General features: G+C 43.8%; 1 pseudogene; it reads right to left on the reverse strand.

Annotated features, from left to right (window-relative positions):
- Positions 1 to 22,224: 22,224 nt before the first annotated feature.
- LOC128690348 (U6 spliceosomal RNA) lies at positions 22,225 to 22,298 on the reverse strand (annotated as a pseudogene).
- Between the last annotated feature and the right edge of the window lie 2,984 nt (positions 22,299 to 25,282).

Here is a 25,282-nt window from a genome sequence, read left to right on the forward strand (position 1 = left end):
TTTATTCCGAAACGTTTCGCTTACACAGTAGGCTTCTTCAGTTAGATACAGAAGCGACAGCAGAAGCAGTAGAGATGTAAAGACGAAGTAATCAGCCCATCACCCTCAAAGATGTAGTTTTGAAGTGGTCAGTCCCTCAGCCTGGAGAAGAATTCTGCTCCCTAGTCTGAAACAACAGTATGGAGACTTACATACTGTCAAAGTGAGGCGTAGATAATCTTGACAGAAGAGGCGGGGCCCACTAGTAAAAGAATGTGAGCATTGAGAGGCAGTATAGCTAAGCTGCTGGGCAAGTTCCTCTCAAATCCGTCACCTTGGTTATTGATTCCGACAAGTGATTTATAAGCGACACTTGAGCAGAAACTAGGACATGTTTGTTATGCAGGATACTGTATTGTTGTAATAACTTGTATATAAAATAAGGAGTTTGTAAGGAAAAAATTCTCTGTAAATGTGTAAATAATGTCAATATTTTGAATGAACACCCGAAACTCATTTTCCTTACTATATAAACTCCTTATTTTATATACAATTTATTACAACAGTGCAGTATCCTGCATAACAATGTTTATTATAAAACATTTGTGTCCTGGGCCCTTGATCACCTCAAGGTCAGGTTAGGTCTGAAAAACGTTTTGTAATATATTACTTAGTGTTTACTCACCCGTTTTTATCCTGCCGTCTGCACCTCCACTTTCACACACTCCGTCCCACCTCCTTTCCTGCCTTATTTCACCTCGCAGCATCTCTCACATTTCCGCCCTCCGCCCCACCCAGCTTCCGTCTCCCTCCACACCTTTGCCAGGGCACGTGGTAGGGGAAGTACCCCACCACACACACATTGCAGTAAACACAGCTGTTGGGGGCATCTACCTGGGCATCAAGTCTGCTCCTATTTGATTGGACGTTTTCAGGGGGAAGGAATGAATGGCTTCATGCTGCGAAAGGGCTCTTGATCCAAAAAACTGGATCTGCCGTCCCTTGCATTAAATCTGAAAGGTTAAGTCCCCCAGTGTTTTCTGAGAGATGTTATGTTATGGGGAGTGCGTCTGGTCAACATGCTGTGTAGTGTGTCATCCTGCATCATCCTGGTCAACACGCTGTGTAGTGTGTCATCCTGCATCATCCTGGTCAACACGCTGTGTAGTGTGTCATCCCGCATCATCCTGGTCAACATGCTGTGTAGTGTGTCATCCTGCATCATCCTGGTCAACACGCTGTGTAGTGTGTCATCCTGCATCATCCTGGTCAACATGCTGTGTAGTGTGTCATCCTGCATCATCCTGGTCAGCACGCTGTGTAGTGTGTCATCCCGCATCATCCTGGTCAACATGCTGTGTAGTGTGTCATCCCGCATCATCCTGGTCAACACGCTGTGTAGTGTGTCATCCTGCATCATCCTGGTCAGCACGCTGTGTAGTGTGTCATCCTGCATCATCCTGGTCAGCACGCTGTGTAGTGTGTCATCCTGCATCATCCTGGTCAACATGCTGTGTAGTGTGTCATCCCGCATCATCCTGGTCAACACGCTGTGTAGTGTGTCATCCTGCATCATCCTGGTCAACATGCTGTGTAGTGTGTCATCCTGCATCATTCTGGTCAACACGCTGTGTAGTGTGTCATCCTGCATCATCCTGGTCAGCACGCTGTGTAGTGTGTCATCCCGCATCATCCTGGTCAACATGCTGTGTAGTGTGTCATCCTGCATCATCCTGGTCAACACGCTGTGTAGTGTGTCATCCTGCATCATCCTGGTCAGCACGCTGTGTAGTGTGTCATCCCGCATCATCCTGGTCAACATGCTGTGTAGTGTGTCATCCTGCATCATCCTGGTCAGCACGCTGTGTAGTGTGTCATCCCGCATCATCCTGGTCAACATGCTGTGTAGTGTGTCATCCTGCATCATCCTGGTCAACATGCTGTGTAGTGTGTCATCCTGCATCATCCTGGTCAACACGCTGTGTAGTGTCATCCCGCATCATCCTGGTCAACATGCTGTGTAGTGTGTCATCCTGCATCATCCTGGTCAACACGCTGTGTAGTGTCATCCTGCATCATCCTGGTCAACACGCTGTGTAGTGTGTCATCCTGCATCATCCTGGTCAACACGCTGTGTAGTGTGTCATCCTGCATCATCCTGGTCAGCACGCTGTGTAGTGTCATCCTGCATCATCCTGGTCAACATGCTGTGTAGTGTCATCCCGCATCATCCTGGTCAACATGCTGTGTAGTGTGTCATCCTGCATCATCCTGGTCAACATGCTGTGTAGTGTGTCATCCCGCATCATCCTGGTCAACATGCTGTGTAGTGTGTCATCCCGCATCATCCTGGTCAACATGCTGTGTAGTGTGTCATCCTGCATCATCCTGGTCAACATGCTGTGTAGTGTGTCATCCTGCATCATCCTGGTCAACATGCTGTGTAGTGTGTCATCCTGCATCATCCTGGTCAACATGCTGTGTAGTGTGTCATCCTGCATCATCCTGGTCAACACGCTGTGTAGTGTGTCATCCTGCATCATCCTGGTCAACATGCTGTGTAGTGTGTCATCCTGCATCATCCTGGTCAACACACTGTGTAGTGTGTCATCCTGCATCATCCTGGTCAACATGCTGTGTAGTGTCATCCTGCATCATTCTGGTCAACATGCTGTGTAGTGTCATCCTGCATCATTCTGGTCAACACGCTGTGTAGTGTGTCATCCTGCATCATCCTGGTCAACACACTGTGTAGTGTGTCATCCTGCATCATCCTGGTCAACATGCTGTGTAGTGTCATCCTGCATCATCCTGGTCAACATGCTGTGTAGTGTCATCCTGCATCATCCTGGTCAATACGCTGTGTAGTGTGTCATCCTGTTCTCCACAGTGTAGTGTGTTATTTCCGTCATGCAAAGGAAACGGTCCGTGTTAGTGAGGGGAAGGGTGGGGAGGAGTGTGAAGTTTTCAGAGGGAAGGTGAGGGGAGGGGAAGCAAGGGGGATTAGTGTATGGGTGAGGGGAATGGAGGTAGGAAGAGGGAAGAAGAGGTGGGGAAGAGAGTGAGTGGTGCGTGCTGAATATAGGAAGCAGGAAAAGGGTCAAGAATGTCTGTATAGAATATAGATGGTGATGTATAGAAAACATAGATGTATAAAGAACATGAGGTTTAGGTAGTGTTGTATGGAATAAAGAGGGGGTCTAGGGATCTCGTACATAGAAAAAACAGGATTGTGTGCCTTACATGGTGGTTATTTATAGTGGTCTTGTGTATTAAATGATGGGTAGGTCAAGCAGGGAAGGAACGGGAAGTCATACATGGGTAGAAGAGGAAGTGGAGTTGTATAGGTCATTCATGGGTAGGAGAGGAAGTTGTATGGGTCATTCATGAGTAAGAGAGGAAGTTGCATGGGTCATTCATGAGTAGGAGAGGAAGTTGTATGCGTTATTCATGAGTAGGAGAGGAAGTTGTATGGGTCATTCATGAGTAGGAGAGGAAGTTGTATGGGTCATTCATGAGTAGGAGAGGAAGTTGTATGGGTCATTCATGAGTAGGAGAGGAAGTTGTATGGGTCATTCATGAGTAGGACAGGAAGTTGTATGGGTCATTCATGAGTAGGAGAGGAAGTTGTATGGGTCATTCATGAGTAGGAGAGGAAGTTGTATGCGTTATTCATGAGTAGGAGAGGAAGTTGTATGGGTCATTCATGAGTAGGAGAGGCAGTGAGGGAGTTGTATATATGTAATTATGTTTAAGTTACAAGTGGAAGATGGTGGTGTATCCCACAACAGACTGTATTGAGACGGGTGGTAATGTATACTACAACATGCTAGGTTATTACCCTGAGACGATTTCCGGGGGGTCACCCCCCCCGTCCCAGTCCGAGACCAGGCATCCCGGTTGCTGCCTTAATCAACTAAACTGTTGGTGCTGCTATATCGAAATAGTTTTGACGCCACACTCACCACATGGTAAACATTACTGGCAGAGGAGTCAGTGTTTACCTTACTTCTCGTGTTTAGCTGAACGAAGGTGAGTTTACCTTTGCTACCTGGTTTACCTTAAGGTGGATGTTTGGTAGGGCAGAGGTTGGTAGATAGTAGACTGGAAGGGTTAGTTGGTGGAGAGAAAGATGGTGTGGTTTGCAGATCGTATGGATCGATGGGTCTCTCTCTGTCTGTCTCTCTCTCTCTCTCTCTCTCACACACACACACACACACACACACACACACACACACACACACACACACACACACACACACACACACACACACACACGGGCGCCTAGCAAACCTAAGAATAGCATTCCAACATCTCAATAAGGAATCGTTCAGGACTCTGTACACCGTGTACGTCAGGCCTATATTGGAGTATGCAGCACCAGTTTGGAACCCACACCTGGTCAAGCACGTAAGGAAATTAGAGAAAGGGCAAAGGTTTGCAGCAAGAGTAGTCCCGGAGCTAAGAGGAATGACCTACGAGGAGAAGTTAAGGGAAATCGACCTGACGACACTGGAGGACAGGAGAGATAAGGGGGACATGATAACGACATAAAAATACTTAGAGGAATCGACAAGGTGGATAGAGACAGGATGTTCCAGAGATGGGACACAGCAACAAGGGGTCACAGTTGGAAGTTGAAGACTCAGATGAATCACAGGGATGTTTGGAAGTATTTCTTCAGTCACAGAGTTGTCAGGAAGTGGAATAGTCTGGAAAGTGATGTAGCGGAGGCAGAATCCATACACAGCTTAAAGAAGAGGTATGATAAAGCTAGTAGCGGCCAGTGAAGAGGCAGAGCCAGGAGCTGTGAATCGACCCCTGCAACCACAACTAGATGAATATACACACGCGCGCTTGATGACACTGGAGGGACAGGGGGAAGGGGACATGATAATGATTATTAAATACTGAGAGAAATTGACAAGGTGGATAGGGACAGGAAATCATGTTTGAGAGATGAGACACAGCAACAAGGTCACAACTGCAACTTGAAGACTCAGGTGAGTCACAGGGATGTTAGGAAATATTTCTTCAGTCAGACTTGTCAGGAAGTGGAATAATCTGGAGAGTGCTGTAGTGGAGGCGAGATCCATACATAACTTTAAGAAGAGATGCAATAAATCTCATGGAACAGGGAGAGAGTGGACCTAGTAGCCAGGAGCTATGAATCGACCCATGCAACCACAATTAGGTGAGTACACACACGGAGGTCACAGTCATAGTGGTAGTGACCTTGCCTAGGGAAGGGGAGAGAGGAATGGACAGAATATCAACAAGACAGTGGCAGCGCCGGCCAGATCAGCAAGCATTGAGTTCACTTACTAACCAGGCTCATCAAGAACTGACCGGGCTCATCAAGAACTGACCGGGCTCATCAAGAACTGACCGGGCTCATCAAGAACTGACCGGGCTCATCAAGAACTGACCGGGCTCATCAAGAACTGACCGGGCTCATCAAGAACTGACCGGGCTCATCAAGAACTGACCGGGCTCATCAAGAACTGACCGGGCTCATCAAGAACTGACCGGGCTCATCAAGAACTGACCGGGCTCATCAAGAACTGACCGGGCTCATCAAGAACTGACCGGGCTCATCAAGAACTGACCGGGCTCATCAAGAACTGACCGGGCTCATCAAGAACTGACCGGGCTCATCAAGAACTGACCGGGCTCATCAAGAACTGACCGGGCTAATCAAGAACTGACCGGGCTAATCAAGAACTGACCGGGCTAATCAAGAACTGACCGGGCTAATCAAGAACTGACCGGGCTCATCAAGAACTGACCGGGCTAATCAAGAACTGACCGGGCTAATCAAGAACTGACCGGGCTAATCAAGAACTGACCGGGCTAATCAAGAACTGACCGGGCTAATCAAGAACTGACCGGGCTCATCAAGAACTGACCGGGCTAATCAAGAACTGACCTGGCTAATCAAGCACTGACCGGGCTCATCAAGAACTGAGCTCAGCATTCACTGACTGACCTCACAAGCACTGGGCTCAATACTCACTGATCGAACTCGCCAAGTACTGAGCTCAACATTCAGTGACCGGGTTCGCCGTTGCACTACTAGCTAACAAGTTAATTGAAAACATTTTAATAAATTATGTATATTTTAAATTTATATTAACAAATTAACGTGATATATATATTATATAATATATATATATATATATATATATATATATATATATATATGTATATATATATATATATATATATATATATATATATATATATATGTATATATATTATCAAGGAAACATAGTTCCTTGATAATGTGAGTAGTCACGAAAGCGCTTGGAATTCCTCTATTCTTTCACAGTGGTTGTTTTGCATATTCTGAAATCACCTGTTTACTGTGATCTTATTGCATATATATATATATATATATATATATATATATATATATATATATATATATATATATATATATATATATATATAATAAAATCTTCACTGCATTTGCAGTAACAAGCTAAATATTTGCAAAGTAGTATCGCAGTTAGCAGAATTCTAACTCAGACCTACCAACTCTCCACGAGTGTAGATAGCTGGCAAACGGACGCGTTAATCATTGATCTATAGATGCTTCATAACGTTAGGCAGCCTGCAGGATCGTAAACCATGTTTCTCTGTAATCCTGATGAAACTTGGTAGGGGCACTACTCAGACGCTTTTAGAGGTCATCATAATCGCAGATAATGGCGCGAGTGTTGTCATCTTCCCAAACGTCTGCAAATGGGAGCTTATGTCGTCCAGTAAACCCACCAAACAAGAAGTGACAGCCGTCTTGCAACCAGTGCAAGTCATTCATGCTCATGACAGCACTCTCCCTGGCGCTTCACCGCTTGCAACACAGTGCAGCAGGTCAGAAGGCCTGCCGCACTGTTTTTCCTTATGTTCTTATCAGACTCGACGGGTGTTGTATAACCTCTCAAATTGCCTTGCCAACCTTCTTATATTGATCTAATGATCTGATGAAGCAAATTTTACCAGAACTTATAGATAGTTGAACAGGACAAAGTCCAGCTATGCTAGAGACACCAGTAGTGGGATACTTTTTTCAGTTCTAACAAGACCGCTTAATCTGTTGCCCACAGACTATCTAGCTGGGACAGCCCCATCACAGTAAACATTTCCCCAGTGATGATAGAGAAGACAAGTGCTTCAGTAGAGAGAACCTACCTGTCAGCTGTGAGTGTACATCACTCTGGTGATTTTTCTCCAACACATCATTTTTTTTTTTGCGACTGGCACTTGCTTCAACCTGCAGACTCTCCACATCGCAGTTATTCTGTTTTGCTTTCCAAGTTTACACCGAATATGAGTGTATTCGCGACAAAGCAGTAACTGACCAATAAGGTCTGTATAGTCATCACAGTTATCATCGCCATCACCACCAACATTAACCCCAACACCATCTTTATGACTGCTGCCACCACCATCATCAGCATCACCACTACCATTACCAACACAACTATCATCATCATCACCATCACTTACGAGGGATACCATCGGAGGAGAGGCAGAGTACCAAATCCTGGGAAGAATTGTGGTGGATGGTGTAGAAATGGATGGTGAGGGTATCCATAATGTATACCAAGGAAAGGTCGTTGGAGTGCAAGTATGTGTGTGTACTCATCTAATTGTGGGTGCAGTGGTCGAGACTCAGCTCCTGGCCCCGCCTCTTCACTGAGTGCTACTAGGTCCTCTTTCTCCCTGCTCCATGAGCTGTATCATACCTCATCTTAAAGCTATGTATGGTTCCTGCCTCCACTACATCACTTGCTAGGCTATTCCACTTCCTGACTACTCTGACTGAAGAAATACTTCCTAACATTCCTTTGACTCGTCTGGGTCTTCAACTTCCAATTGTGACCCCTTGTTTCTGTGTCCCCTCTCTGGAACATCCTGTCTTTGTCCACCTTGTCTATTCCACGCAGTATTTTGTATGTCGTTATCATGTCTCCCCTAACCCTCCTGTCCTCCAGTGTCGTCAGGTTGATTTCCCTTAACCTTTCTTCGTAGGACATTTCCCTTAGCTCTGGAACTAACCTTGTCGCAAACCTTTGCAACCCGTGTGTGCGTGCGTGCGTGTGCTCACCTATTTGTAATAAGAGGTGTCGAGTCTCAGCTCCTGAGCCTACCTCTCAGCTTCCTGCTAGATGGATTTAGACCCTCGTAGCCTTTTGGGCCCCATAATCATTTTTTAAAGTATGTGTGGAGCCTGTCTTCACTATTTTTTTTCTGGTCATTCCACTTCCTACCTTCCTTGCTCACCCTTTGTAACATGTCTAAATCTTCTTGAAGGTTCTCACTGTCCTCTGTTTTTCGTCTTCTCAACATTTTACATCATGTGCCAACAGACACCGAGGATTCGGTCACATCTGGCAAGTTATTCATCTGTGTCAGAAAAGTAGTGATTCTAGTACCGATTCTTGATAGTATTAGTTGTGTTGGTAGTGGTTGTCAAGTGGCCTACGTTCGGTTAAATAATGTTACCTTTATTATTATTATTATTATTATTATTATTATTATTATTATAATTTTTGGTATTATTATTATAATTTTTAATCTAATATTTAGAAACAAGCTTTTAAAGCTTGTTTGGTTTTATGGGTGGTAAAGTAGACACTCAGACTGGCACATCATCTTGTAAAAGACTCTGACTTGCAGATCATGCTGAAATACCAACTAAACAATATCAGGTAATAATTTATAGTTAACCTTTTAGGTATTTAATCATAGTTTTCATGACAACCGGTAGAAAATAATTTCTTGTGTGGAAATCATAACTAAAGGAAGATGGCTGTAAGTGCTGGTAGTAGAAATACTGTCAGACTGTACGAGTTAGTAGTTAGAGTTGACTCACGAAATCGTAATGACACGATTGCAAACAAACCATAACACGCTAGCTGGAGATTCGTCTGTAAAAACTTGCATTTGTGGTCACAGTGGTGCCTATGCTAACCTTCCTATGGTTTAGAAATATACCTAGTTGGACGAATCTTATTGTGGCTAGCTGGTCCAGTGGCTAACGCGACGGTCTGGAGTTTTGAGACACTGATCGCGGGTTCTATCCCCACCCGTGGTATAGTTTGGTTAGTAGTTGAGGTTTGTTTCTGTTCTCCAGCTGTTCTCTGATGTTATGTTCGCTCTCCGTTGGCTCTTCTGCAGCTCGGTTAGTGCAGTTAAGGAGCTCTTCTGTTTATACCTTAGTGAACGGAGGCTCGAGCCTTCACTCCCGTGGGCTGAATGTACCACCGCACAGGTCTTGGTCAGCTCACCCCCCCCCCCGTCTCTCTCTCTCTCATTCATTTATGTATATGTATATGTAAAAAATTATATATATATATATATATATATATATATATATATATATATATATATATATATATATATATATATATTATATATATATATGTGTGTGTGTGTGTCGTGCCGAATAGGCAGAACTTGCGATTTTGGCTTAAATAGCAACGCTCTTCTTGCCATATAAGACGAGTGAAAATTTGTGTATGCAATAATTTCGCCAAAATCATTCTGAACCTAACGAAAAAAATATATTTCACTGTGTTTGTTTAGTATTAAATTATTGTAAACGTATCTAAAATATATTTAGTTGGGTTAGGCTGAAATAAATTTTTCTTGTTATAATAAGGTTAGGTAAGTTTTCTAAGATTCTTTTGGTGCAAAATCATAAATTTTTACATTATCATTAATGAAAAGAATATATCATTAAACGTATAGGAGAAAATTTTAGAAAGGACTTAATTTTAAATGAGTTCTTGCTAATTGACCAGTTTTACATATTCGGCACGACATATATATATATCTATATATATATATATCTATATATATATCTATATATATATATATATCTATATATATATATATATATATATAGGTAGTAGGTTGGTAGACAGCAACCACCCAGGGAAGTACTACCGTCCTGCCAGATGACTGTGAAACAAAAACCTGTAACTGTTTTGCATGATGGTAGGATTGCTGGTTTCTTTTTCTGTCTCATAAACACGCTAAGATAACAGGGATATCTTGCTACTCCTACTTACACTTTGGTCACACTTCACAGACACGCACATGCATATATATATATACATACATCTAGGTTTTTCTCCTTTTTCTAAATAGCTCTTGTTCTTTTTTATTTCTTCTATTGTCCATGGGGAAGTGGAAAAGAATCTTTCCTCCGTAAGCCATGCGTGTCGTATGAGGCGACTAAAATGCCGGGAGCAATGGGCTAGTAACCCCTTCTCCTGTATACAATTACTAAAAAAGAGAAGAAGAAAAACTTTATAAAACTGGGTTGCTTAAATGTGCGTGGATGTAGTGCGGATGACAAGAAACAGATGATTGCTGATGTTATGAATGAAAAGAAGTTGGATGTCCTGGCCCTAAGCGAAACAAAGCTGAAGGGGGTAGGAGAGTTTCAGTGGGGGGAAATAAATGGGATTAAATCTGGAGTATCTGAGAGAGTTAGAGCAAAGGAAGGGGTAGCAGTAATGTTAAATGATCAGTTATGGAAGGAGAAAAGAGAATATGAATGTGTAAATTCAAGAATTATGTGGATTAAAGTAAAGGTTGGATGCGAGAAGTGGGTCATAATAAGCGTGTATGCACCTGGAGAAGAGAGGAATGCAGAGGAGAGAGAGAGATTTTGGGAGATGTTAAGTGAATGTATAGGAGCCTTTGAACCAAGTGAGAGAGTAATTGTGGTAGGGGACTTGAATGCTAAAGTAGGAGAAACTTTTAGAGAGGGTGTGGTAGGTAAGTTTGGGGTGCCAGGTGTAAATGATAATGGGAGCCCTTTGATTGAACTTTGTATAGAAAGGGGTTTAGTTATAGGTAATACATATTTTAAGAAAAAGAGGATAAATAAGTATACACGATATGATGTAGGGCGAAATGACAGTAGTTTGTTGGATTATGTATTGGTAGATAAAAGACTGTTGAGTAGACTTCAGGATGTACATGTTTATAGAGGGGCCACAGATATATCAGATCACTTTCTAGTTGTAGCTACACTGAGAGTAAAAGGTAGATGGGATACAAGGAGAATAGAAGCATCAGGGAAGAGAGAGGTGAAGGTTTATAAACTAAAAGAGGAGGCAGTTAGGGTAAGATATAAACAGCTATTGGAGGATAGATGGGCTAATGAGAGCATAGGCAATGGGGTCGAAGAGGTATGGGGTAGGTTTAAAAATGTAGTGTTAGAGTGTTCAGCAGAAGTTTGTGGTTACAGGAAAGTGGGTGCAGGAGGGAAGAGGAGCGATTGGTGGAATGATGATGTAAAGAGAGTAGTAAGGGAGAAAAAGTTAGCATATGAGAAGTTTTTACAAAGTAGAAGTGATGCAAGGAGGGAAGAGTATATGGAGAAAAAGAGAGAAGTTAAGAGAGTGGTGAAGCAATGTAAAAAGAGAGCAAATGAGAGAGTGGGTGAGATGTTATCAACAAATTTTGTTGAAAATAAGAAAAAGTTTTGGAGTGAGATTAACAAGTTAAGAAAGCCTAGAGAACAAATGGATTTGTCAGTTAAAAATAGGAGAGGAGAGTTATTAAATGGAGAGTTAGAGGTATTGGGAAGATGGAAGGAATATTTTGAGGAATTGTTAAATGTTGATGAAGATAGGGAAGCTGTGATTTCGTGTATAGGGCAAGGAGGAATAACATCTTGTAGGAGTGAGGAAGAGCCAGTTGTGAGTGTGGGGGAAGTTCGTGAGGCAGTAGGTAAAATGAAAGGGGGTAAGGCAGCCGGGATTGATGGGATAAAGATAGAAATGTTAAAAGCAGGTGGGGATATAGTTTTGGAGTGGTTGGTGCAATTATTTAATAAATGTATGGAAGAGGGTAAGGTACCTAGGGATTGGCAGAGAGCATGCATAGTTCCTTTGTATAAAGGCAAAGGGGATAAAAGAGAGTGCAAAAATTATAGGGGGATAAGTCTGTTGAGTGTACCTGGTAAAGTGTATGGTAGAGTTATAATTGAAAGAATTAAGAGTAAGACGGAGAATAGGATAGCAGATGAACAAGGAGGCTTTAGGAAAGGTAGGGGGTGTGTGGACCAGGTGTTTACAGTGAAACATATAAGTGAACAGTATTTAGATAAGGCTAAAGAGGTCTTTGTGGCATTTATGGATTTGGAAAAGGCGTATGACAGGGTGGATAGGGGGGCAATGTGGCAGATGTTGCAAGTGTATGGTGTAGGAGGTAGGTTACTGAAAGCAGTGAAGAGTTTTTACGAGGATAGTGAGGCTCAAGTTAGAGTATGTAGGAAAGAGGGAAATTTTTTCCCAGTAAAAGTAGGCCTTAGACAAGGATGTGTGATGTCACCGTGGTTGTTTAATATATTTATAGATGGGGTTGTAAGAGAAGTAAATGCGAGGGTCTTGGCAAGAGGCGTGGAGTTAAAAGATAAAGAATCACACACAAAGTGGGAGTTGTCACAGCTGCTCTTTGCTGATGACACTGTGCTCTTGGGAGATTCTGAAGAGAAGTTGCAGAGATTGGTGGATGAATTTGGTAGGGTGTGCAAAAGAAGAAAATTAAAGGTGAATACAGGAAAGAGTAAGGTTATGAGGATAACAAAAAGATTAGGTGATGAAAGATTGAATATCAGATTGGAGGGAGAGAGTATGGAGGAGGTGAACGTATTCAGATATTTGGGAGTGGACGTGTCAGCGGATGGGTCTATGAAAGATGAGGTGAATCATAGAATTGATGAGGGAAAAAGAGTGAGTGGTGCACTTAGGAGTCTGTGGAGACAAAGAACTTTGTCCTTGGAGGCAAAGAGGGGAATGTATGAGAGTATAGTTTTACCAACGCTCTTATATGGGTGTGAAGCGTGGGTGATGAATGTTGCAGCGAGGAGAAGGCTGGAGGCAGTGGAGATGTCATGTCTGAGGGCAATGTGTGGTGTGAATATAATGCAGAGAATTCGTAGTTTGGAAGTTAGGAGGAGGTGCGGGATTACCAAAACTGTTGTCCAGAGGGCTGAGGAAGGGTTGTTGAGGTGGTTCGGACATGTAGAGAGAATGGAGCGAAACAGAATGACTTCAAGAGTGTATCAGTCTGTAGTGGAAGGAAGGCGGGGTAGGGGTCGGCCTAGGAAGGGTTGGAGGGAGGGGGTAAAGGAGGTTTTGTGTGCGAGGGGCTTGGACTTCCAGCAGGCATGCGTGAGCGTGTTTGATAGGAGTGAATGGAGACAAATGGTTTTTAATACTTGACGTGCTGTTGGAGTGTGAGCAAAGTAACATTTATGAAGGGATTCAGGGAAACCGGCAGGCCGGACTTGAGTCCTGGAGATGGGAAGTACAGTGCCTGCACTCTGAAGGAGGGGTGTTAATGTTGCAGTTTAAAAACTGTAGTGTAAAGCACCCTTCTGGCAAGACAGTGATGGAGTGAATGATGGTGAAAGTTTTTCTTTTTCGGGCCACCCTGCCTTGGTGGGAATCGGCCGGTGTGATAATAAAAAAAAAAAATATATATTATATATATATATCATAACCTCTTGGTCTCCTGAGTTTATAAAGAAATATTGCAGTAACAGTGTACTGGATTACGAGTTAAACCAAGTTCAGAAGTGGAAGTTTATAAAATTTAGGTGTCGCCTTATACGTTGACGAGATGGATGGATCAGCAACCGTGCCAGGGTGTCAAATATTTAACAGGCTTTTGTTTCACATTCCTATGAGTGGAGGGAAGCACCTCCTTCAAGGGTTGGTGTCTGCTGATCTTCCCTGTTAAGAGTTTGTATTGAGTCTTCGCTGTCAGATGCCACCTGGGTAATGGATTGCTTGTATTACTGCCCTGTGAGGCGTGACCCGAGAGGCATGATGTGTAGGCGGTGACCTGAGAGGCATGATGTGTAGGCGGTGACCTGAGAGGCATGATGTGTAGGCGGTGACCTGAGAGGCATGATGTGTAGGCGGTGACCTGAGAGGCATGATGTGTAGGCGGTGACCTGAGAGGCATGATGTGTAGGCGGTGACCTGAGAGGCATGATGTGTAGGCTGGGTTGTAGGCTGAGTTGGTTGGGGATGGAGGATGGATGGATGGATGGATGGGAGTGACTGGATAATAAACTCCAGCTCCGGGGATCTCCACTTAGTGGGAGCTTACCCCTCACTTCGCAAGGGGGGGGGGAATGGTAACCCTCTGATGAGCTCTACCTCTTGGTCCCTCGTGGGGGAGAAGTGTCTAACATGTTATCAGCCTTAACATTTTAAGTCTATGAAGATATACTACAGTAGTATTCTCAATATTATTTAAATATACATCTCAGACCTCCCAGGTCTGAGATGTATATTTAAATAGACATTTTTTCACTACTGTTAACCTAGCTACCAAATAATTTTAAGATGTTTTCTCTTTGATTTACTCCGTCACTCGCTACTGACTCCCACGTATCTTTGATTTACTCCGTCACTCGCTACTGACTCCCACGTATCTTTGATTTACTCCGTCACTCGCTACTGACTCCCACGTATCTTTGATTTACTCCGTCACTCGCTACTGACTCCACTGACTCCCACGTATCTTTGATTTACTCCGTATCGTATCTTTGATTTACTCCGTCACTTGCTACTGACTCACTGACACGTATCTTTGATTTTCCGTCACTTTCCGTCACTCGCCACTGACTCCCACGTATTTACTGACTCCCACGTATCTTTGATTTACTCCGTCACTCGCTACTGACTCCCACGTATCTTTGATTTACTCCGTCACTCGCCACTGACTCCCACGTATCTTTGATTTACTCCGTCACTCGCCACTGACTCCCACGTATCTTTGATTTACTCCGTCACTCGCCACTGACTCCCACGTATCTTTGATTTACTCCGTCACTCGCTACTGACTCCCACGTATCTTTGATTGCTGACTCGTATCTTTGATTTACTCCGTCACTCGCTACTGACTCCCACGTATCGCTACTGACTCCCACGTATCTTTGATTTACTCCGTCACTCGCTACTGACTCCCACGTATCTTTATCTTCACTGCCATTCCCACGTACTCCCGTCACTCGCTACTGACTCCCACGTATCTTTGATTTACTCCGTCACTCGCTGCTGACTCCCACGTATCTTTGATTTACTCCGTCACTCGCTGCTGACTCCCACGTATCTTTGATTTACTCCGTCACTCGCTACTGACTCCCACGTATCTTTGATTTACTCCGTCACTCGCTACTGACTCCCACGTATCTTTGATTTACTCCGTCACTCGCTGCTGACTCCCACGTATCTTTGATTTACTCCGTCACTCGCTACTGACTCCCACGTATCTTTGTTTTGAGACAGAAAACTGATATTGCGGATGGAAATATTGAGAAGATTTATAATTCTCTTGAGACTTTGAAGAAAAGGCAATGTTTCACTCTAGCGTTTTATATGAAGTTCTACACAGAGTAAAACGTTGTCACAAGAGCTTGTTGTGCACCTGTCTTCATTAAACTGGGCAGTTGCACTGAGTATTGTTCCTGAATACTGTATACCAGAATATCGTGTGCCTGAATACTGTATACCTGAATACCTTGTTCCTGAATACTGCTTCAGCACCTGCTTTCTTTTCTTCGTTTTCTACGCTATTGACTTTCTGATGCCCATTTTCTAATTGTCGTTTTCCCTGAGAGTTGTTCTCTGATAGTGATGTAATTTGCTTGTAGTCGAGAGTAAAGCAGCTACTGTAATAAAGAGGTAATAATTGCTGTACTCTCAGGCTTAACATTATTCTTTATTTTTATTTTTGAACTCCTCAGAGGGCTGACTGAGGAGGGTTGTTGAGGTGGTTTGGGCAATTAGAGAGGATGGAGCAAAATAGGATGACAAGGGGGTATATAAAACAGAAGTGGAGGGAAGGAGGGGTAGGAGCCATTCCAGATAGCGTTAGATATATTTCCTAGTGAGCATTAAACCCTTAGGGATCATATAGAGGAAGAGTCGGAGGTAGGGGTTAAGGGAACTTTTGAGTGATCGGGGCTTGGACATCCAACAAGCTAGTGTGTGTACTCGCCTAGTTGTACTCACCTAGTTGAGGTTGCGGGGGTCGAGTCCGAGCTCCTGGCCCCGCCTCTTCACTGGTCGCTACTAGGTCACTCTCCCTGAACCGTGAGCTTTATCATACCTCTGCTTAAAGCTATGTATTGACCCTGCCTCCACTACATCGCTTCCCAAACTATTCCACTTACTGACTACTCTGTGGCTGAAGAAATACTTCCTAACATCCCTGTGATTCATCTGTGTCTTCAACTTCCAACTGTGTCCCCTTGTTACTGTGTCCAATCTCTGGAACATCCTGTCTTTGTCCACCTTGTCAATTCCTCTCAGTATTTTGTATGTCGTTATCATGTCCCCCTATCTCTCCTGTCCTCCAGTGTCGTCAGGTTGATTTCCCTTAACCTCTCCTCGTAGGACATACCTCTTAGCTCTGGGACTAGTCTTGTTGCAAACCTTTGCACTTTCTCAAGTTTCTTTACGTGCTTGGTTAGGTGTGGGTTCCAAACTGGTGCCGCATACTCCAATATGGGCCTAACGTACACGGTGTACAGGGTCCTGAACGATTCCTTATTAAGATGTGGGAATGCTGTTCTGAGGTTTGCTAGGCGCCCATATGCTGCAGCAGTTATTTGGTTGATGTGCGCTTCAGGAGATGTGCCTGGTGTTATACTCACCCCAAGATCTTTTTCCTTGAGTGAGGTTTGTAGTCTCTGGCCCCCTAGACTGTACTCCGTCTGCGGTCTTCTTTGCCCTTCCCCAATCTTCATGACTTTGCACTTGGTGGGATTGAACTCCAGGAGCCAATTTCTGGACCAGGTCTGCAGCCTGTCCAGATCCCTTTGTAGTTCTGCCTGGTCTTCGATCGAGTGAATTCTTCTCATCAACTTCGTCATCTGCAAACAGGGACACCTCAGAGTCTTCCTTCCGTCATGTCGTTCACAAATACCAGAAACAGCACTGGTCCTAGGACTGACCCCTGTGGGACCCCGCTGGTCACAGGTGCCCACTCTGACACCTCGCCACTTACCGTGTGTGTGTGTGTTAAGCTGGAGTGGGGCAAATGGTTTTTGTGATCTGACTTGCTGTTGGAGTGCGAGCAAGAACACTTATGAAGGGAATCAGGGAAACTAGTTAGCCAGACTTGAGTCCTGGAGGTGGGAAGTACAGAGTCTGCGTTCTGAAGGAGAGGTGGGGATGTTACATTTCGGAGGACCACTTGAACTGTAATGTAGTCAGGCTTCTGGCAAGACAGCGCTTGAATGAGTGATAGTGAATGTGTTTCCACCTTTTTTTTTTTTTTTGAGAAACGATTGTGATATGCGTCTGGAATACGCAACGTGATAACCACGGTGTGACTGATACACTGATGTATGTTGTATACGCAACGTGATGACCACGGTGTTACTGATACACTGATGTATGTTGTACACGCAACGTGATGACCACGGTGTTACTGATACACTGGTGTATGTTGTATACGCAACGTGATGACCACGGTGTTACTGATACACTGATGTGTGTTGTATACGCAACGTGATGACCAGGGTGTTACTGATGCACTGGTGTATGTTGTATACGCAACGTGATGACCACGGTGTTACTGATACACTGATGTATGTTGTATACGCAACGTGATGACCACGGTGTTACTGATGCACTGGTGTATGTTGTATACGCAACGTGATGACCACGGTGTTACTGATACACTGGTGTATGTTGTATACGCAACGTGATGACCACGGTGTTACTGATACACTGATGTATGTTGTATACGCAACGTGATGATGTTACTAATACACGGTTGTTACGTGATGCGGTGTTACTAATACACTGGTGTATGTTGTATACGCAACGTGATGACCACGGTGTTACTGATACACTGGTGTATGTTGTATACGCAACGTGATGACCACGGTGTTACTGATACACTGGTGTATGTTGTATACACAACGTGATGACCACGGTGTTACTGATACACTGGTGTAAGTTGTTGATGTCTTTGATGTGACCTTGATGTGTGTATCACAATTAAAGATTCTTGATACAAGGAACTTCATCTACTCTCGTCTTCCTCGGTAGCTGTGAGAGTACCCATACCCCATGTTCACCCTGGTAGCTGTGAGAGTACCCATACCCCATGTTCATCCTGGTAGTTGTGAGAGTACCCATACCCCATGTTCACCCTGGTAGTTGTGAGAGTACCCATACCCCATGTTCACCCTGGTAGCTGTGAGAGTACCCATACCCCATGTTCACCCTGGTAGCTGTGAGAGTACCCATACCCCATGTTCATCCTGGTAGTTGTGAGAGTGCCTATACCCCATGTTCACCCTGGTAGTTGTGAGAGTGCCTATACCCCATGTTCACCCTGGTAGTTGTGAGAGTGCCTATACCCCATGTTCACCCTGGTAGTTGTGAGAGTGCCTATACCCCATGTTCACCCTGGTAGTTGTGAGAGTACCCATACCCCATGTTCACCCTGGTAGTTGTGAGAGTACCCATACCCCATGTTCACCCTGGTAGTTGTGAGAGTGCCTATACCCCATGTGTTGATTACGCTGCCTCAGTTTTCTCTAGCTTGCTATATCGTCGCCGCCACTGCCCGCTCAGGCAGTCATTCCTACGTAGACAACATGATATAAACGAAGGAAGACCATTGTGATTGTCATCAGTTACAAGGCCACAGCTGTGACCACTTTAGAGTGGTTCTGCTCTAGCTATTTTTCCAGGGATCTTTCTTGTTGACTAATAGAGCAGTCAGGCTGTTGCTACTCGCTGATAACATGGGTGATCATGAATGATGCAGGAATCTGTCAGGTTTCCTCTTCAGCGTTGCTATGCTTGGCCAATTATTCATGCACCTAGAAGGACAAGTAAGTCGCAGTACCGTGGCTGAAACACATCACAAATAACCCTCAATTAGGTAAGGAAACTTAGGACGACATTTTGGTCCTTCCTGGACCATTATGAAGTCACAACTGGTCCAGAATGGACCGAAACGTCGTAATAAGTTTCCTCTCCTAAGTAGTGGTTATTTGTGATTTCCCATATCTGTTGTAAGTGTGATGAAAAGTCTTCTTTACTTCTCTCTGTATTCTCTTTCTATTTTCTATTATCGTCTCCTTGTTCCAGGCCCTTGCGTTTTACACAATCTGCTCCTTATCCACTTTATCAGTTTCTCTGTGTATCTTGTATATCGTAATCACGTCTCTCCTACTTGTCTCACCGTGTGTCGTAATTTTCAGTACTTTTAATCTCTCCTCCTAAGATACACTCCTACGCTTTGGGACTAGTTTGGTTGCAAACCTTTGGACGTTTTCAGAGTTGTGAAAGTGTGGCTGTGTGTGCTATATTCGTGTTATCGTGGGAGAGTGTGTGTGTGTGTGTGTGTGTGTGTGTGTGTGTGTGTGTGTGTGTGTGTGTGTGTGTGTGTGTGTGTGTGTGTGTGTCTGTGTCTGTGTCTGTGTCTGTGTCTGTGCGTGCGTGCGTGTGTGTGTGCGTGGCTGGTTGTATATATCCCGTCTTTCTGACACATTAAGGTCGCACATTGTGTCTATATATGTAGTTTTCAACTTAGTGAAACCTATTCGATAATTTTAAGTGATAGTGATTATTTTTGTGTAGCGTGCGGGTAGGTTTGGTCTCGCTTGCATGTGGCATCTGATGATGTATTCAGTGATGCACCTTGTTAGGTTTGAAGACTGTCTGCGAGGCCTCGCTTCACCTCTGCAATACCAGTCAGGAATAATTCTTAATAGAGCAAAGCCACTGTGTACATACACCGAGAAGTATACACCTCTGAGAGTGTCTCCTGTGTCTGTACCTACACTAGGGAACAAGATGCAGGGGTAAGTCTGTGTATGAGTTAATGTGAGAAAGAAAAACTTATGATGACCTACCTCTCTCTCTCTCTCTCTCTCTCCCTCTTCCTGTGTTCCTCTTCTCTTCCCTCTTCCTGTGTTCCTCTTCTCTTCCCTCTTCCTCTCTCCCCCTCCTCACTGCTTGGTCCCAGTCACTGGTATTGACAAGTTTGCCATGTAATTTCCTCAGCAGGTTGTGCTAGTCAGCGTCTCTGATGCTCTACCACTTCACTCAACATTAACACTCCAATAAAGCTTAAATAAACCACTATGGTCTAATTAAAAAAGTTTACCAATGTTGCACTGAAGTTTTATAAATTCTTCAGAAGTATGTTGTGTGTGTGTGTGTGTGTGTGTGTGTGTGTGTCTCCCCCAGACATGGTTTCCTCACTTATTGGTATTTTCCTCACCACTTACCCCAAGCACCTTCTCTTGAGCTCTCTCACTCTTCCTTCATCCTCTTGACTCTTCTTTCCCCTCTTAAGATTTCCCTCCTTCCCCTCGGATTTTTCTCTCATTCCTTTTAAGTTTCCCCCTCATTCTTCATTTTTACTCACTTCTTGTCCTCATCATCTTCCCCCTTCATTCTTCTTTTACTCCTTTTCCTCCTCATCTTCTCTGCTTCTAAGTCTTTCCCTCATTTCTTTTTCTCACCTTCTTAGCTTTGCCTTCTTCCGCTAAGTCTTTCCTCGCACTCCTTCCCCTCACCTCCCTGCCCCCTCACCTGCATCCCCTCTTCTGGAAGACTCTCTTTGCCACCTCCATTAAGGTTGGTTCTAATCTCCTGTGTTCCTTCCTGTTATTATTGTAATATCACAACGAATATTGACAGTTCTTTGTCCCTCCTCCTATTCCTCTTCCTCCTCCTCCTCCACTTGACATCATGTAACCTTCCTTCTTACCATTCTCTCCTCGTTTCCCCAGTCTCCATTTACCCATTATCAGTCTTTTTTTCTCTCTCAACTTTAGTTTTTTCTTTCTGTTGCCACTTCCTCGTGATCTGCATCTTTGCGCTGGGCATTTCTCTGGCGCTTGCCTAAGTACCTATTTATAGATAGAGTGGAAGATGAGGTAATGCTCCACCTTCTTCTGTGTCATCTTTCTGTTATTAAGTTGAAACGTCGTCAAACTTAGGATATACAGTTGTTTTATATATGTTTTATGCACTGTTTGAACCGCTTATTTCCATCTTACCACTAGTTGATGGCCTGATCAACCAGATTGATGGTGCTAGCTGCACGCTGTTCAGTGTAGGCATCACAGCCAGGCTAATCAGGAACTAACTTGAAGAACTAATGAAGTTTCGCCTCCCTGTCTACGCAATCAGGTTCTCTGAGTATTTTGTATGTTCTGATCTTGTCTGCCCTGGTTCTTCTATCCTCTAGTGTCGTCCGGTTCACTTCCTTTAGTCTCTTGTCACGAGTCATTTACCTTACATCTGGGACTAGTCTAGTTGCACACCTCTACAATTTCTCAAGTTTTTTAACATGTATTATCAGATGAGAGGTCCCATGCTGGTGTTGTATACTACATGATGGGTCCCATGCTGGTGTTGTATACTACATGATGGGTCCCATGCTGGTGTTGTATACTACATGATGGGTCCCATGCTGGTGTTGTATACTACATGATGGGTCTGACATACGACATACAAAGAACCTTGAATGACTGTTATGGTTTATGAAAGCTGGTCTTAGATATGGGTTGAGAGGTTAATCAGCTGGTGTGCGCCTCTGACTATATACTGAAAAATGGTATAACATACCGACTTGTTAATGATTAAGACATGTGCAACAGTTGGGTATCTTTATTGTTTGCAACGTTTTGCCTACACAGTAGGATTCTTCAGTCAGATTCAGAGGCAGCAGGTGTAGTAATGAAATGGAGATGATGAAATCAATCCGTCAAGGTTGATGGATTGATTACATCATCCTTGCACTATCAGATTTGTTAAACTTTCACATTGACATCTCTCACACACAGTCTTCTTCCCTTGAAGTACTTTTTAACACACTACACTACATTCCTTGTTATTTCTCTGCCCGCTCTTCAAGCTTTGTTCAAGTTCCTCGTCAGGTGCAGTTTTAAGTTCTTTCTTGCAGTCCACGATTATGAAATCTACTCTATCTTTCTCTTCCTGTCCTACTTATGTTACTTTGTCATACGACTCCAGCAAGTTTATGAGAGAAGATTTGCGATGTCTTAACGTACGTGTGTGTGTGTGTGTGTTTGTATGTACTCACCTATATGTGGTTGCAGGGGTCGAGTCATAGCTCCTAGCCCCGCGTCTTCACTGGTGTATACTAATTCACTCTCTCCCTGCTCCATGATATTTGTCATACCTCTTCTTAAAGCTATTTAATGTGGAACGCTTCACGATTTTGCGTGTCATCCTTGCACAGGGGCCATGCTAATCTTCTCTGTATCGTGTGTGTGTGTGTGTGTGTGTGTGTGTGTGTGTGGGGGGGGTGGGGTGCCAGACCTTGAGAAAGCGGGTGACAGCTATCACAAACAGTGTTTGTGGTCTCTCAACCGCTACTGTTGTTCCTCTCACCCTCTCTGCCCCTCTCACTCTCCCTATCTCTCCCTCTCACTTTCCCTCTCTCACTCCCTCTCCAACCCTCACTCCCTCTCCAACCCTCACTCCCTCTCCAACCCTCACTCCCTCTCCAACCCTCACTCCCTCTCCATCCCTCACTCCCTCTCAATCCCTCACTCCCTCTCCATCCCTCACTCCCTCTCAATCCCTCACTCCCTCTCGTTACCTCTCCCTCCCTACTTTTCATGCCACGTGATGGTAATCAAAATGCGTCACCCACCCATTATTCTAGTCTACATCCACTCATTCCTCATCATCCTAGGCTTTACTTATTTTTCATAATTCTAGGCTTCACTTGGTCATTCCTCGTCATTCTAGTCTTCACCTAGTCATTCCTCATCATTCCAGGCTTCACCTAGTCATTCCTCATCATTCTAGGCTTCACCTAGTCATTCCTCATCATTCTAGGCTTCACCTAGTCATTCCTCATCATTCTAGGCTTCGCCTAGTCATTCTTCATCATTCTAGTCTTGAATCCATGTACCGAGTAGCATCCATGGCATATCTAGCTGATGCATCCCACTTACTAGTCTCAAATAAGAAGAGCAAAAAGGGATGAGGCTAAGGTCGCAAGGGATTCAAAGACTAACCCAAAAGGGTTCTTTCAGGTATACAGAAGTAAGATTAGGGACAAGATTGGCCCACTTAAGAGTAACTCTGGTCAGATCACTGACAGTAATAAGGATATGTGTGAAATTCTCAATACCTACTTCCTCTCAGTTTTCACCCAGGAAAATACTAGCGATATTCTGAAATAATAGATTATGTAGAACAGGATGATAACTATGCACGATTGCGCTAACTAGTGACATGGTCCTCGGACAAATAGAGAAACTAAAACCTAACAAATCCCCAGGTCCTGATGAACTGTTTGCAAGGGTGTTATAGGAATGTAAAGAGGAACTTAGCATACCTTTGGCTAATCTTTTTAACATATCACTACAAACTGGCATAGTGCCTGATAAGTGGAAAACGGCAAATGTAATACCTATTTACAAGGCAGGTGACAGGTCCTTGGCTTCGAACTATAGACCAATAAGCCTTACCTCCATAGTGGGAAAATTTATGGAATCCATTGCCGAAGCAATTCATAGCCATCTTGATAGGCACAGATTGATTAATGAATCTCAACACGGTTTTACAAGGGGGCTTTCCTGTCTTACGAATTTACTAACTTTTTTCACTAAGGTGTTTGAGGAGGTAGATCATGGTAATGAATATGATATTGTGTATATGGACTTCAGTAAGGCTTTCGATAAAGTTCCACACCAGAGGCTATTGAGGAAACTTAAGGCACACGGAATAGAAATTTTTTCCTGGGTAGAGGCATGGTTGACAAATAGGCAGCAGAGAGTTTGCATAAATGGGGAGAAATCAGAATGGGGGCCCGTCACAAGCGGTGTTCCTCAGGGGTCAGTGTTGGGCCCGTTGTTGTTCACAATTTACATAAACGACATAGATGAGGGAATAAATAGCGACATAAGCAAATTTGCTGATGACACCAAAATAGGCCGTCCAATTCATTCTAATGAGGACACTAGAGCACTCCAGAATGATTTGAATAGACTGATGCAATGGTCGAAGAAGTGGCAGATGCAGTTTAATATTGACAAATGCAAAGTTCTAAATGTTGGACAGGTAAATAACCATGCCACATATAGTCTAAATAATATAGATCTTAATACTACTGATTGCGAAAAGGATTTAGGAGTTCTGGTTAGCAGTAATCTAAAACCAAGACAACAGTGCATTAGTGTTCGCAATAAAGCTAACAGAATTCTTGGCTTCATATCTAGAAGTATAAATAATAGAAGTCCTAAGGTTGTTCTTCATCTCTATATATCCTTGGTTAGGCCTCATTTAGACTTTGCTGCTCAGTTCTGGTCACCGTATTACAGAATGGATATAAATGCTCTGGAAAACGTACAAAGGAGGATGACAAAGATGATCCCATGTATCAGAAATCTTCCCTATGAGGGTAGACTGAGGGCCCTGAATCAGTACTCTCTCGAAAGGCGTAGAGTTAGGGGGGATAAGATCGAGGTGTATAAATGGAAAACAGGAATAAATAAAGGGGATGCAAATAGCGTGCTGAAAATTTCCAGCCAAGACAGGACTCGCAGCAATGGTTTCAAGTTGGAAAAATTAAGATTCAGGAAGGATATAGGAAAGCACTGGTTTGGCAGTAGAGTTGCGGATGAGTGGAACAAACTCCCGAGTACAGTTATTGAGGCTAAAACGTTGTGTAGTTTTAAAAATAGGTTGGATAAATACATGAGTGGGTGTGGGTGGGTGTGAGTTGGACCTGACTAGCTTGTGCTGCTGGGTCTGGTGCCTTGCTCCTTCCTTGAGTGGAGGTGGCCAGACTGGGCTAATCCGGGGGGGACATGGACCTGCTCCGCATGGGTCAGTAGACCTGTTGCAGTGCTCCTTCTTTCTTATGTTCTTCCAAGTACAGTACACTGGCCAGTCTCCACTACAATCCGTGCCAGTACATTGCACTTGCTAGTCTCCACTACATTCCCTGATAGTACAGCACACTTGCTAGTCTCCACTACATTCTCTGCTAGTACAGCACACTTACTAGTCTCCACTACATTCTCTGCTAGTACAGCATACTTGCTAGTCTCCACTACATTCTCTGCTAGTACAGCACACTTGCTAGTCTCCACTACATTCCCTGCTAGTACAAACCACTTGTTCTCTTACCTCACCTTGATACAGATCATTGGTACTTCCCTCAGGTTCAGTCGAGGTTGTTAATGCTGTGTTGCTCTCCACGATCTAGCTCCTCCCATTGCCATCACACTGTCTCT

The sequence above is a fragment of the Cherax quadricarinatus genome, chromosome 32 (assembly GCF_038502225.1).
Source record: "Cherax quadricarinatus isolate ZL_2023a chromosome 32, ASM3850222v1, whole genome shotgun sequence".
In the NCBI taxonomy this organism is placed as follows: Eukaryota; Metazoa; Arthropoda; class Malacostraca; order Decapoda; family Parastacidae; genus Cherax; species Cherax quadricarinatus.